This window comes from Nannospalax galili, unplaced genomic scaffold (genome assembly GCF_000622305.1).
Source record: "Nannospalax galili isolate Female #2095 unplaced genomic scaffold, S.galili_v1.0 scaffold206, whole genome shotgun sequence".
In the NCBI taxonomy this organism is placed as follows: Eukaryota; Metazoa; Chordata; class Mammalia; order Rodentia; family Spalacidae; genus Nannospalax; species Nannospalax galili.
Genome location: NW_008358101.1, coordinates 2,727,245 through 2,741,901, shown reverse-complemented (window position 1 = coordinate 2,741,901; position 14,657 = coordinate 2,727,245).

Sequence of the window (14,657 nt, the reverse complement as noted above, 5' to 3'; positions counted from 1 at the left end):
AAATGTGGAATTAAGAAAAGTTTAATGTCATAATGCATTATTTTCATGTTATCAAACACTTCATTTTTGCTTAGATTAAAAAAAAAATTACGTGTAAGTTTCATCTATGTGTGCAAAGGTGAAAATGCACGCAGTCATCTGTTTTGTCCAGAAGAGGGCCTCATATCTCTGGGAGCTGCTTATAGGTGGTTGTGAACTGTGCAACGTGGGTGCTGATAACTAAACTTGGATCCTCTGAAAAGTCAGTAAGAGCATCTAATTGCTAAGTCTTCTCTTTAGCTCCAATACCCTACCCTTAGACCCTGCAAAAAAAAAAAAAAAAAAAAAAAAAAAAAAAAGGAATCATGCAGAGAAATGCCCAAATTGTTCACTTAGGTTCGTAAGAAACATATTATAAAATAATGCAAAAATGAAATGCAATGTGGCTTGGACCTCTCTGAGGATCATAGTTCCAGCTAACTAGGGTATTTTGATGTTAAGACAAATAACAGAAACAGGAGTTAAACTGAACAGGGGGCTTTCCATCGTCTTTAATATTGTAAGTGCCTTAATGAGAAACAAATAGTACATGTATGCCCATCACTCACAAAGTGTGTATGTTAGGACTTGAAAGAAGGCTCAATGGGTAAAAGCACATGCTGTTCTTTCAGAGGACCGGCATTTGGTTACCTTCACCCATATGGCACATAATTCTAGCAGCTCTCATACTTTCCTTTTGCTTGTGTAGGCACCACCTACAGACAGACAGACACACACACACACACATACACACACCTACACATTCACACATAAATAAAATCAAGTTAAATCTTAAACAACAAGATAAATAATCAAGTGCACGTGGTCTAATACCACTTTTTCACCACATTGTGATACTTCTGGTGACATGAGATTTTGCCTTGCTGGGTATTTATCAGAATGATTTGTCATCTTCTAGCATGAACAATCCCTGCAGCAGCCATTACCATGTTCTGTGCAACCCGCCCCCCACTTTTAGGCAAACACTTGGCCTTGCTTTTTGTCAATTTGGTGGTTGATGATTGTGGTTTCCACTGTCATCTAGAACAGCTTTGGTCAAAGGGATCTTTTTATTTCTTAGTTATATTCTTACCCAACAATCAAACAGGATCAAAAAATGGAGTAATTCTAAGGCCAGATGCCTTTGTTCATTATGTGACAACTCAGAAGGCCATCATGGGCTTCAAACAGTGCCCTGTGTGGTTTGTCAAGGCTGCCAGTACATGTCAACTGCTTCAGAGTGTTCCCAGCCCTCTTCTTCTCTTCCTCCCGCATGAATATCTCTGGAGGATTTCTCAACAGGATTCTGTACGCAATGCTTTATATCAGAATGGGAGCTCTATAAATTGCTGTTGCTATAAAGTTAGAAAACTAACTTTAGCTTTCTTCTGAAAATGTGAAGAATCAGCTGGGTGTGGTGGTGCTCATCTTCATTTCCAGCAGGCATGAAGCAAAGGAGGTTAACTCTGTAAAATATAGGCAAGGCTGGCCTACATAGGCCACGTGGGGCTACAGGGGCTACAGGGATAGTCTATCTCAAAAGAGAAGAAGGAAGGAAAGAAGGGAGGGAGGGAGAGAGGGAGGAAGGGAAAGAAAGAAAGAAAGAAAGAAAGAAAGAAAGAAAGAAAGAAAGAAAGAAAGAAAGAAAGAAAGAAAGAAAAAATCAGCTGTTAATCCTAATACTTGCCTGTCATCAGAGCATCAGAATAGAAGCAACTCTAACATTCTTTCACTTCACTAGTCTTGATATCCAGGGTCCTATCACCATGTGTCCCATCACCAAGAGAGTCCAAATCATGGTCCTTACACCCCCTTCGTCTGTTTGACCATTTGCTCCTCAGCCTGGAAATGTGTTGTAGCGTTTGAATCTTTTTCCTTGTCATTTTGAGCATCAGCTTCCTGCGAAAAATAAAAATTCTCAAGTCCTTTGAGCATTAATAGCAGAGAATGTGCCAGGGTACCTAGTGATACATAGAAAACACAAAATGAAAAGGAAGGAAAGGGGAATTAAAAATGAATATGCAATTCGAAGTTTCATCCAATTTCTGTTACATTCTCTAATTTCAATATACCACCAAATCCTAATTTATTTTTTATTATTTAATATTCAACACAGCTTTAGTTTTAAACCTACATCACTTAAAGTCCTTGAGATGAAAGGACTTCATGTGACTGCATCTATACTATCACAAACAACCAATTAACCTTGGTAACAAATGCAAATAAATTACAAAATTTTACCCCAAATCTCTAGTGATAAAGCTTAATAAGCCCTGTTCCAGTATTCACAAAGCATTTCTGTTACTGGATGGAATTTGTTCCTCATATTTACTTTTATAATCAATTAAGCTCTTTACTATTATTTTCTCTACCTTCAGAAACAATTTTCAAACATTTACTTTCAAATCTGAATAATTATTTATATACAAAGTTTAAAAATTAGACAAACCAATTTATAACATTAAACAAGCAGTTTATTAACTGGCCAAATTATTACTTGGGCTTAATCATGATTTCTTGTTCTGTACTGACTGATAGCCTAGACAAGAGGGATAAAATAATAAATTATGGAGATTTTATAGAATATGCTTAACATGTATGATATAATGTTGTGACAACCTTCTGTTTTTTTTTTTCCCTAAGATGTTTTGCATTGAATTGATGTAAACATGATTAACATCCACTTTGTGTAAGCCCTTCTTTCCACTGCAAATGAAGATGAGTTTTTTAGAGCAAATCGGCTTTGGGTACAAATACTTCCAGACATACAATTAGCATCTTCATTCAGGCATGATAAACAATACTACTCATAGATTACATTGTTTCCCATTCCCCGGTCATCAGGCCATTACTTTCATAAAGCACTCTTGGTATGGCCAGAATGGGAGATTATTCCTTGCCTTTCTTGTAGTGAAATTCAACTGAGTTTCTAAAACCCTGACATCAATTCCTTTATGTAATCCAGAGCATGATCTATGATGATCATTTTCGTTTTAATATGTGTTTAAGTATATTAAGTCCATAGCAAGCCAAAGTAAAAGAATAGATGGACATACAGACAAAGAGCAAAACCCCTTCAAATCACATATTCTAACCATTCCGAAAAAAACAAAAAATCAGTTGAAGGGCTAATAGAGCAAGGCAAAGTAAAAGAATAGATGAATAGACAGACAGATAGCAAAACCCCTTCAAATCACTTATTCTAACCATTCAGAAAAAAAAAATCAGTTGAAGAGTTAATAGAGTATGTCTGTTGAGGCAGTCAGCTGGCATTCCCAATCGAGAGAGCCCTAGGGACAGCAGGGTATCCCCTCTGTCGAGACTTCCAAGTAAAAGAATGAATAGAAGCTGATAGAAATAACATCATCCATCAGGACTGAAAAGAATGCTCAGCAATTAAGAGCACAGACTGCTCTTGCAGAGGGCCCATATTCAGTTCCCAGCACCCCCCGTGGTGGCTAACAATAATCTTTTCCTGCAGTTCCAGGGTATTGATTCCCTCTTCTGACCTCTGAGGGAATTGCATGACATGGGTGCTCTTACATACATGCAGGAAATACATGCATACACATAAAGTTAAAAATAAAAATTAAAAAAAAAACTTTTTTTAAAAAAAGAGAAATAACATCATCAAACTGATTGCTCACAACATCTAAGAGAAACCGAATCAGCCGGTAGGGCAGTCAGTTGAGATTCACATGGTGAACTTCTTGATTCTCTTTCCCACTGTAGGAACTTCTATACAATGAAATAAACAGTATTTACCTCTGTTGAAAATACCCTATATTCTAGGTATTCTCAAGGTCACAATGTTTCTTTCTTGGGGTGTTTTTCTGTTCTCTTCACTATGTGTGATAGAGTTGATAAAGCCAAACTATCATCTCTAGACAAAAGAACTTGAAGGACACTTTGAGAAAAACATGTATGATTGAAGATGTTTTCCAAAGTCAGTTTCTCATTGACTTGAACAACAAAGACAAGTTACAAACGTAATTTGCATTTGTACAATCTAGAAGGTTGTTACAAAACTGTTGTTTGGTCTTCCAGTCATTTGCTTCTCGCTATTCTATATAGCTACTATGGTGGCTCCAAGTATTTGAACACTTGATCATTTGGTGGCACTGTTTGAGGAAGTTGCGGAAGCTTTCAGAATGTATGACTTTGTGAGAGGAAACATGTCATTGATGGTTGGATTTGAGAGTTCATAGTCTTGTCCTACTTTGATTTTTCTCTCTGTGTTTCCTCTGCCTGTTTGAAGATGTGAGTGCCCCATTTCGCTTTGTTCTGTTTTTCCTTCAGCTGACACCTACAGTGCTTCCCATGTCCTGATGAAACCATTAGTCAAAAAACTCTTCCTTCTTTAAGTTGCCTTGGCCATGGTGTTTTCTCACAGCAACAGAGAAGTAACTAATGTATGAGTAGGTAACCAAGTGTGGAATTTTGCTGTGAAGTTGATCATGTTTTTTGAGGAGTGTGGAAGATTTGGGAAGTTTAGACTAGGAAAGTGTTTGAATGCTGTAATTAGAGCTTAATGAACCTTCTGGTAGAGACTCAGCTCAAGATGCTCCAGCAGGAAATAGCAAAAGGGGCATAAAACAGAAACTTGGATATTTTGGTAAAGATTAGGTTGCCTTCTATGGGGCCTAAGAACTTGTCTGAGGCTAAATTTAAAGGTCTAGGATGAATTTCTTTGACAGAGGAAATTTCAAAACAGTCTAATATTGAACATGGGTTTGGTTTTTAATGATGACTATTATGAAGTTCTATAATGAAAAGAGCAAGTTAAACAGAAAAAAAATATAAAATATACAGTTTGGAGAGAAAGAGAACTCTAAAAGGGTTAATGCTTCAGGCAAGGCAGCCAAGGTATATCCTGGAAGAGAGGGTCTCACTGATAGGAATTTTAGCTCCAATAAAGAGAGGCCTCGTGGAGCTGGAGAAATAGTGCAGAGGTTAAGAACATTGTTCTTGCAGAAGACCCAGGCTGAATCCCAGCACCCACATGGCAGCCAGCAATTGTAACTCCAATTTCAAGGGATTCGACAGTCTCTTCTGTCATCCATAAGCATTGCACGACATAGGTGCACTTACATACCAGCAGGCAAGACACTCACACACATAAAATAAAAGCAGATGCACTTACCTACATTCCGGCAATACTTGCATACACGTAAAATAAAAGTATTTTTTAAAAAAGAGAGGCCTCCTGATCTACTGAAGAATGGTCAATGTACCCTCAGGATAAGACCTCATTCATCCAAGCTTCCAACTTGTGAAAGGAAAAGACCTAAAATGTTTTTGTTGCTAGAAAACCACAGACATACAAAAGCAGCTGCAATTATGATTCCATTGGGCCAAGGTCCATCTTGTTTGCTAGAAGTTTATTTACATACGAAGTATAAATGAAATCACATAGATCTTTGAGTGTTGGGTTTATCTCAATTAGAACAATCTACAGATTCTTTCTTGTTATCATAAATGGCAGGAATTTCTTGTTTTGCATGAGATATTCCACTGTAGTTTGGATGGTGCATGCATTTGTGCCTGTGCATAAGCATTTGCACTTGTGTTGTATTTTCTTTGTTTCATTTGTACATGGTCCATGGATTCATGAGATGACTCCTCATCCATTCTTCTGTGAATAGTGCTCCAAGGAAAATAGGCATGGATATATGTTCCTAATTTCTAGTTTTGAGATAATCCATACTAATTTCTGCAGTGACTGAATCATTTTATATTCCTAGTAGTACTACACAGGGCTCCTTTTCCTCAACACCTATGACAGCAATTGTCTCTTGCTTGTTTGATAATGGCCATCTCAAGAGGTAGGAGACAGCATCCCATTGTGGTTTTATGTTTCACTAATCCTTAATAATGTGGACCATCTTTTCATTCACTCTTGGTAATGTGTAAGCTTTTATTGGAAAATTATTTGTTCCCTTTACTCATTTTCAGTCAGGTTAGTTTCTGTTTTGTTTTTGTTGAGTTATTGATTTATAGGAGTTTATTGTTTTTAATATTAATTTTATATATGGATTGTAAGCCTTAGCTTCCATTCAACAAGCCAAATTTTATTGTTTGTATTGCTGCTGTATTGAACATTTCATTGATTTAATTGATTGCATTGCCGCTGTATTGGACACTATACTGGTATACTGTTATGTACTGTTTAAATATTTTGAAAGTATATTCTGCTAGGGATGACACCATCCTTTTCTTCTAAAAAAAAAAACCCTCTTCTGGGAAAAGCTGGTCCCTTAAGTATGTGGCAAAGAGAATGGAAGATAAGCAGGCAAGGGTACTAAAACATAAATCATTTTCAACAGGTTAATATACATACATATATGTATACATATTATTCCATAGTATAAAAATGTCTTCACAGTGGAAACAGGAAGCTAGAAGTTTATCTATGGAGAGGATTACGATGACCCTTCATCAAGGACTCTCTAATCTTAAAACTATAGCTGACTTCCTCAGTTTCTGCAATCAGGTCTGCTGGATGACTATAAGTACAAAACTTGATGGTGGGACTTTTTTGCAGCCATTTGTACTTCGACTTGGAAGCCTCACCAAAGAGGACGTACCACCATGACTAGGACTCTTTCTTAGCTTTTCTTGAATTTATGTGCATTTTATATAAGAAATTTTGATCATATTTAGAGCTCCTCCCCCATCTGCATCGCCTTATGGTCCCACTATTAGATTTCATGCATTCTGTAATATCAAGTCAAGTTTATGTCTCCAAATGTCTCTCGGTGTGAGTCCATCTATTGGAGCCTAGTCAGCCTAGTACCACTCTCTTAACGAAGACTATTCTCCCTCACTCAGTAGTGATCAGCTGCCATTAGTTCCTCAACTAATGTTGGAGTCTCTTATCCATCTCTCTTCTTTTATGTTGGGTTTTTGTCTGGTTTGAGTTTTTATGGGTCTCATGCAAGTTGTCTCCATTGATGTAAGTTCATATGAACAAGTTCCCAGAGCCTGAAAAAAAACCCTCAGTTTTCTTGTGGTTATCCATCACTCCTGCCTCTTATGGTCTTTCTGCCCCTTCTTCTGCAAAAGTCCCAGAGCCCTCGGTGGCAGGCAAAGGTACAATATAAAAGTCCTATCCAGGGACATGCACTCTGCAGTATTTTGTTCTCTACATTTTGGCCAGTTGTGCTTTTCTGTGTTAATCACCTTTTATTATATATATGAGGATGCTTCACTGAGGAGAGTTGAGAGGTGGATTGGTAATCACTCTGCCCCTGTTCTGCTATGTTCCCAGAGTCTTGAGCTTAGAAGTTGCATTGCAAATGTTTCACATAGGGCTTGGTATCTCACAGACACTTATTCTCTATGCCTGACCAGGTAAGGAACTCCATAATAGTCTCCATTTATTGCAAAAAGAAGTTTCTTTGATGAGTGTGAGACTATATTTCTATATAAATATAAGGATATTTATTTAGCATACAATAAAAAATTACATGTGTCTAGGTATGTGACAGATGGAAGTTTATCTCTAGGTTATATGACATCTCCAGCTATGTTTATTTGGTTATGTTTATAATACCACACAAGAGTTCCTTTCATTGAGGAGGGCTTAAGTTCAATGTGATATCCCTTGATTATCCCAAAGATAAAATGCTACTACTAGATGACTAGCAATAATTTTCTGCATTGTTCATTGCTGTTGTTCCTAGGCTTTATAGCTGGATTTGAACATTGTTCTGTTTTCTCCCTTAGTAGTTTGCATAGTATCTTCTGATACTGCGAAAGAGAGTCTTCAGGGAAGAGGCTTCCAGGTCAGTTCCAGTTCCATTTCTCTGAGTCCTATACCTGAACTAGGTAGGGTCTTAAACTCAAGGGTCTTAAACTCAACTTCTAGAATTAATAAAGGGCTGAGTTGATAGCCTGTTTTATTTGGGGAGTCTATTGGTTTATCCTGATTAATGTGAAGGGAACTTACTACTGTCTATGTTTCTTATATATAGCCTTCATTTTTACACAGACACTCATATATGGGTTTGTGCATGGTCACACCATTGCTGTTAAATTCATATGAACAAGTTCCCAGCCTCCTGGAATACGGTTTCCTTGTGTTCATCCGCTAACTCTGGCTCTTTTAAAATATTTTATTATTTTTATTTTGTGTGTATGAGTGTATTGCCTGTTTGCACGTAAGTGCACCTGTGTTGTGCAATACCCATGGAGGTTAGAAGAAGGCATTGGGTACCCTGGAACTGGCATTACGGATGGTTGTTAGCCACCAGGTGGGTACTAGGAATCAAACTTGGGTCTTGTCCAAGAGCAGTTAGTGTTTGTAACTGCTGAGCCATCCCTGCAGTCCTACCTCTGGCTGTTACAATCATTGTATCCTCTCTTCTGCAATAGTCCATAAGTCCTGGGTGGCAGAGGCTTAATATGAGGTGTTGGTATATTTTTCAGTAGGCTTTTGAACTAATACATTTTCTTCTGATTTTTCACACCATCTAAGCTTTATTTATCTCAAATCTCTCTTCCCTTAAATAACCATCCCTGCTCCCTACCCTGTTAAACAGTCACATCTTCCACATTTTTCCCCTTATAACACCTGTTTCCTACTACACCCCTCTCCAGAGCTCCTTCTTCAACTTTACTCCCATGGTTCTTTGAATACCCGCTCTGCCTCCTTTCTCAGTTAAATATCCCCATTTTTCCTATTTCCCTTGATATCATCTTTGTGCTACTGCCTCCTCTCTCAAGTTTCTTTTCCCATTTGCCTTCATGGTGGCTTTATTTTCCTGTCACCTGCAGTTACTTCTAAGGCTATGGAGCTAAGAGCTATGAAAATAAAGATAACGTAAGTCGTGCTTCTCTGAGCCTGTGTTACTTCACTTAGCATAACAGTTTCTAGTTGCATCTATTTACCTGCAGATTACATGATTTCATTTTCTTTACCATTGAATAGGACTTCATTGTGCAAATATACTACATTTTCTTCTATATTCATCACTAAAGGGGCATTTAGATTGTTTCCATTTCTTATTGTGAAAAGAGCAGCAACACGTGGCTGTGTAAGTATCTCTGCATCAAAAGCCTTTTCTGCATCTATTGAGATGATCTTGTGAGTTTTGTCTTAAGACCATTTCTGATTTATTACATTTAATGACTTACCTACATTCAACAGTTCTTCTGTCTCTAGAATAAAATTGACTTCATCATGGTGGATGCTTGTTTTGTTATGTGTCTGTATGCAGTTCTATTTTTGTTGAAAATTTTTGGCTCTAAGTTTATTACTGATATGGACCTATCTTTTTCTGTTTTGTTTTGTCTTTCCTTTATTTCAGTAAAAGAGGAATACTAGTTTCATTGGACTTTCATAATTTTCCAACAATTTTTACAATTTAAATTATTTAAGTAGTATTAGTTGTAGATCTTCTTTAAAGATGGGTAAAGTTCTGCTATGAATCCATTGGGACCTGGGCTTTTTCTGTTGGGATACTTTGTATTAGTGTTTTGATTTCCTTATTTGTTATGGGTCTGTTTACATTTTTGACCTCCTCTTGGTTTAACTTTGATGGATCCATTTTATTTAGATATTTGTTCATTCCTTTTAGATTGTTTATTTAATTGAGTATATGTTTTTAAATTGTTACCTAATAGTGTTCTGGATATTTTTGGTGTCCATTTTGAAGTTTCTCATTTTGTCTCTTATTTTGTTACTTTGTATTTGCTCTTTCTTTCTTGGTTAGTTGTTGTTGTCCAGGATTCTTGACCTGCACTCCAGCTGGCTGCCTGAATGGGGTTTACCCAGTCAGTTTCTGTTAATGTTTGTAAGCACTGGCTGTGATGATGCTATCTTTGTTTTGCTCTCTGAATGAGACCAGAGGTTTTGAGTGCCACTTTTCGGTTTTTTCTATTTCTCTGCTGCTTCTATCTGCCACTCCCTATTTATTATTTTAATTTTACTTAGCACTTAAAAAAATCAGTAATTCAAAATGAAAACATGGCCATTGTACATCATTCTGAGGGCCAGATGGAACAGTTACGAAGAAACTGCATAGTACTTTTGAATACATAGACAAAACAAAATTAAAGGGAAAACCATGCAATGTCCAATATATAACTTTCAGTGTAATGTTTAACTCAGGATAAACAGTTATCTCTTCAAATATTTCTTGGTTTTGTGGTGAAAACTTCCTTAACATAACTTTGTGTCTTGCACATTACAAGATTGTTATCTGGTCACCTTATTATACTAAAGAACCCCAGAGCTGAAACATCTTAGCAACACATAGTTCTTTAATTTTGTTTTGTTCTCTTGGCTTTCGGAATCATTTCAAAAACTATCATTAAGGATATTTAAATTTTGAATTATATGTTTTCAGAGCACATGGGACAATTTTCAGTATGCTGCACACAATATACAATTTTCTCAACACTCTCTAGCAAAAAAATTATTTCTAATTGTACATGATTTATGGACATATACAAATCTTACTTGAAGTTTAGATATTTGCATTCATATTAACATAAATATCATTTTCACTGTAAAATAGTATTTTTAAAAAGTTGTTTCTATTCAGTGCAAAATTTGGAAATGCAGCTGACTTTTAAAATGCATACTTGGAAAAAAATCTTAAAATGTACACTTTATCAACATTTATAATTTTATTATTTTAAAAATATTTTATTGAGTTTTTGTACATTTCTTATAATAGACCTTAATCATATTTATATCCCCTGCTCGATCCATGCCCCCATAGCCCCATCACCAGATTTTATGCATTCTGTCATTTATGTTAAGTCCTATTTGTTCAAGCATTTGTACCCATATGTCCCTCAGTGCAAGTCTAGTCAGCATATCTAGACTTGCTCTTATTATCATTGATTTAATTTTAGAAAAAGTAACATGTTTATTTGCAATGTAGTGGATCAATCCAGGTTTTCAAGAATGTTCAGCAATTGCTATATCACTCAACAGACCTCTACTATGATATTTTTAAAATACATAAATAATTTTTTCCTAATATTGAATCCAGTTCATCATTCTCAAAGGTATTCAACTATCCCTGCATCATTTTTTTAGAGAAAACATTCCTTGTTTCCACAAAACCAGAAGTTTCACACGAATTGTTCAAACATGCACAGATATTTTCTTTTTGCAAACAGGAAGCAGTTTATTTTACTGACACAGTGTTCCTAAGACAAAATCTCTGAGCAAAGAATTTCAGTTTTTTATACTATTTTGGTGTCATGTTTCTTATGGGTACCTACACATTTTGATTGGCCCCCTTTTTTTTTTTTTTTTTTTTTTTTTTTTTTTTTTTTTTTTTTTTTTGGTTTGTTTTCATTGTATTTATTGTTTTTATTTTATGTGTGTATGAGTGTGTTACCTGCATATGTGTAAGTGCACCCGTGTTGTACAATGCTGGCAGAGTCAGAAGAGAGCATCAGATCCCCTGGAACTGGAGTTACAGAAGTTATTAGCCACCATGTGTGTGCTGGGAATTAAACTGGAGGTCTTTGCAAGAGAAACCAGTGCTCTTAACCACTGGGCCTTCTCTCCAGCCCTCGATTGATGTTTTCAGTTTTTTTGTATATTTTTATTGATTTTTTGTGCATTTCATACAAAGCATTTTAATCATCCTAATACCTCCTCCCCAATCTGGATCCCTTCCTGAATCCCAGACAACAAATTTCATGCAACTTATCATATATGTTAAGGCCTATCAAGTCAAGTCTCTGTACCCAGATGTCCCTTAGTGTGAGTTCATCTACTGGACTCTAGTCAGCCTATCTTAAGTCTCTCCTTTAAAGATGTTTAACTCTCACCCATCAATAATCATCTGCCAAGAGTTATAGTCCAGCTAAGTTTGGGGCCTGCTGTCCATTTCCCTGTTCTGTGTTGTGTTTTTGTGTGATTGAGTTGGTGCAGATGTTGTGCATGCTGTCACAATCGTTTTAAGATCATATGAGCAAGTTCCCAGAGGCCTAGAAAATTCTGTTTCCTTGTCATTATGCACCAACCCTGGCTCTGACAATTTTTCTGCCCCGTCTTCCTGGAAAGGACTCCTATATTAAACCTCACCCACCCATGGCATACAGATTTTTGAACCTAAATCATGTTATGAATTCTTACATATATTTTAACTTCTCATGTCTACTTTAATTATTGCACATTTACAAAGTACAATAGCTAATATATTGCTTCCTTTAAATATTATTTCAGTGCCTTCTTTAGACTACATCTTCCATTTTCTCCAGATATAGCTCTATACAGGAGATATTTGATTTTTTAAACTAATTTTAGTAAAAATCTCAATAAAATTTTAAAGGCAAAGTCGATGCTTGCAATTGAATATTCTAATTAAATTTTATACAACTCTATATTAATGAAATAATTTTGTACCTTTCACAGATTCACCAGCATCATCGATGCAATTCATCATCAGTGTCCTCCTCATGCTTATGTTGCATGAATAATATTTCATCACATATGATGCCTGAAGTAAATATATGTTGGATGAATCACTTTATCAAACGAATACTCAGGAAAAATTCTAGATGAATTTCAACACCTTTACCTTTATGATTTATTCTTTTTGAGACAGAGGCAGAGACAGTATTTGAAAGAGTCAATGATACTTACTTGTCATGTATTATAATTCATCCTAATATATATTGGACTTTACAGTATCATTTAGATTAGTGATTCAATTATAATACACCACCAAGTTCAACTCATCTCTGGATGCTTTTTCAGTGAGGTTTCCCAGATTCCACTGTGCTGGAAGCTCCTGCTCTCTGGATTACCCAGGATCTTTCCTTTCTGATACAGATAGCAGCAAATACAATGAAAAAGAGAGCTTGAAAAATCTAACAATACATTTAGTAATAGAGATGTTACTGATTTTAGTTTAGAAATTAATAAAAGTTATTTTGAACTGAGAGTCTCTCTCCATGAGTCTCATTAGTATCATTTACCCTTAAACATAATTAAAAAACAGTACTACATTTCACCTAAATGTGTTCGCTTTCAGATGTTATGAGCACACCAAATCACAGTGCCATGTGATGTGCATAATTATTACAATAATGTAATACAAATTAAATTTAAAGTGATAAAGAACTATGTAAATACAAAATGAGAATCTCTTTAAAAAGAGAATCTTTAAAAAGAAAATCTTAGGCCAGCCATGCTGGTGCAGGCCTTTAATCCCAGCACTGGCGAGGCAGAAGCAGGCAGATCTCTGTGAGTTCATGGCCAGCCTGGTCTACGTAATGAGTTCCAGGTCAGCTGGGGCTACTGGGAGACCCTGTCTCAAAAAGACCAAAAAGAAGAGAGAGAGAGAGAGAGAGAGAGAGAGAGAGAGAGAGAGAAAACCTGACTCATCGTTGTAAAACCATGAGCATACAGGAACTGTTAAGTACCTGTTCCTTTTGACTACTTTCAAAACTGTCCTTCCAAGAAAGAGTTTCACTCATTCTGTTATTGAAACAGTATCTCCATCATGAAATTGGGAAGTAAAAGCCAGACCCACCCTTATCAGAGAATCTTGCCCTTTGGCCATTAGGCATAATATCACACATTTTTTCTTCTTATTTGCAATGAGAAAATCAAGCTGCACTTTGACATATAAAGCTTACACAAACATTCAATTATTATCTTGCATAGAGAGCAAGAAGGTATCCTGAGGGATTAAGGTCAGGTGTTCAGATTACCGGAGCACAAGGCTCTATGAGCTTGTTTACATAAAAGAGTGATTTCTTTGTTGTTGTAAACTCAGACACAAGTCTTTAGTCCAGTTTAGTGGTAAAACTGATTCCTATAATACCACAAGAAACTTAGTGTAAATAACTGCTTGTAGTCCCATACATTTTGAGTTCAAATACAAGGGTTTTTGATTGTTTGTTTGTTTGTTTGTAAGAAAGTGCCTCCATTAGTCTCAGCTGGTCTGAAACTCTGTTTATAGACCTTACTGGGATTAAAGGTGTGTACCACCAGGTCGAGAAGGGTTTTTCATTAATAATTTGATACGTTTTGTATTGGATATATTGTATTTGAACATACTCTGCATACCACTGCCAATGCACCCTTACCCTCCCTTTTCTTATATTTTCTTCTTCTATTATTCTCCTCTGTTATCCTGGATTATTTTAGTTCATGTTGTATATACATATATGATTTTATGCAAGAGGCAAGAGCAGCCAGTGCTCTTAACAGCTGGATCATTTCTTAAGCTCCAATCCTCAAAGTCATAATCAAATATTTTAAATATCACAGCCTAGTAATTTTCTTGTATTCCATTTAATTGTATAATCAGTAAAGTATATACTCAGGTGCTCAACTAGATAAAATAGGCTAACTTTTGGTATATCTAATACATATTTCATATACCATACACATGTAGATCATATATATGATATATATCACATATATAGCATATGTATAGGGAGAGAGAGAGATAACTTGCCTTCTTGTATATGTGCATTATATGCATGCAGTACCCACAGATATGAGAGAAACAAACATTTTCTTACTTGAAAATTATTAATTGTTTTATCACATTATTACTATGGAAGAAGTATACAGATCAATATTGTAATCATGCCATCTTAGCTTTTTACAGAGGACATTTCAGGTATCTATTGTTGAAGGTTTTGATTTAATG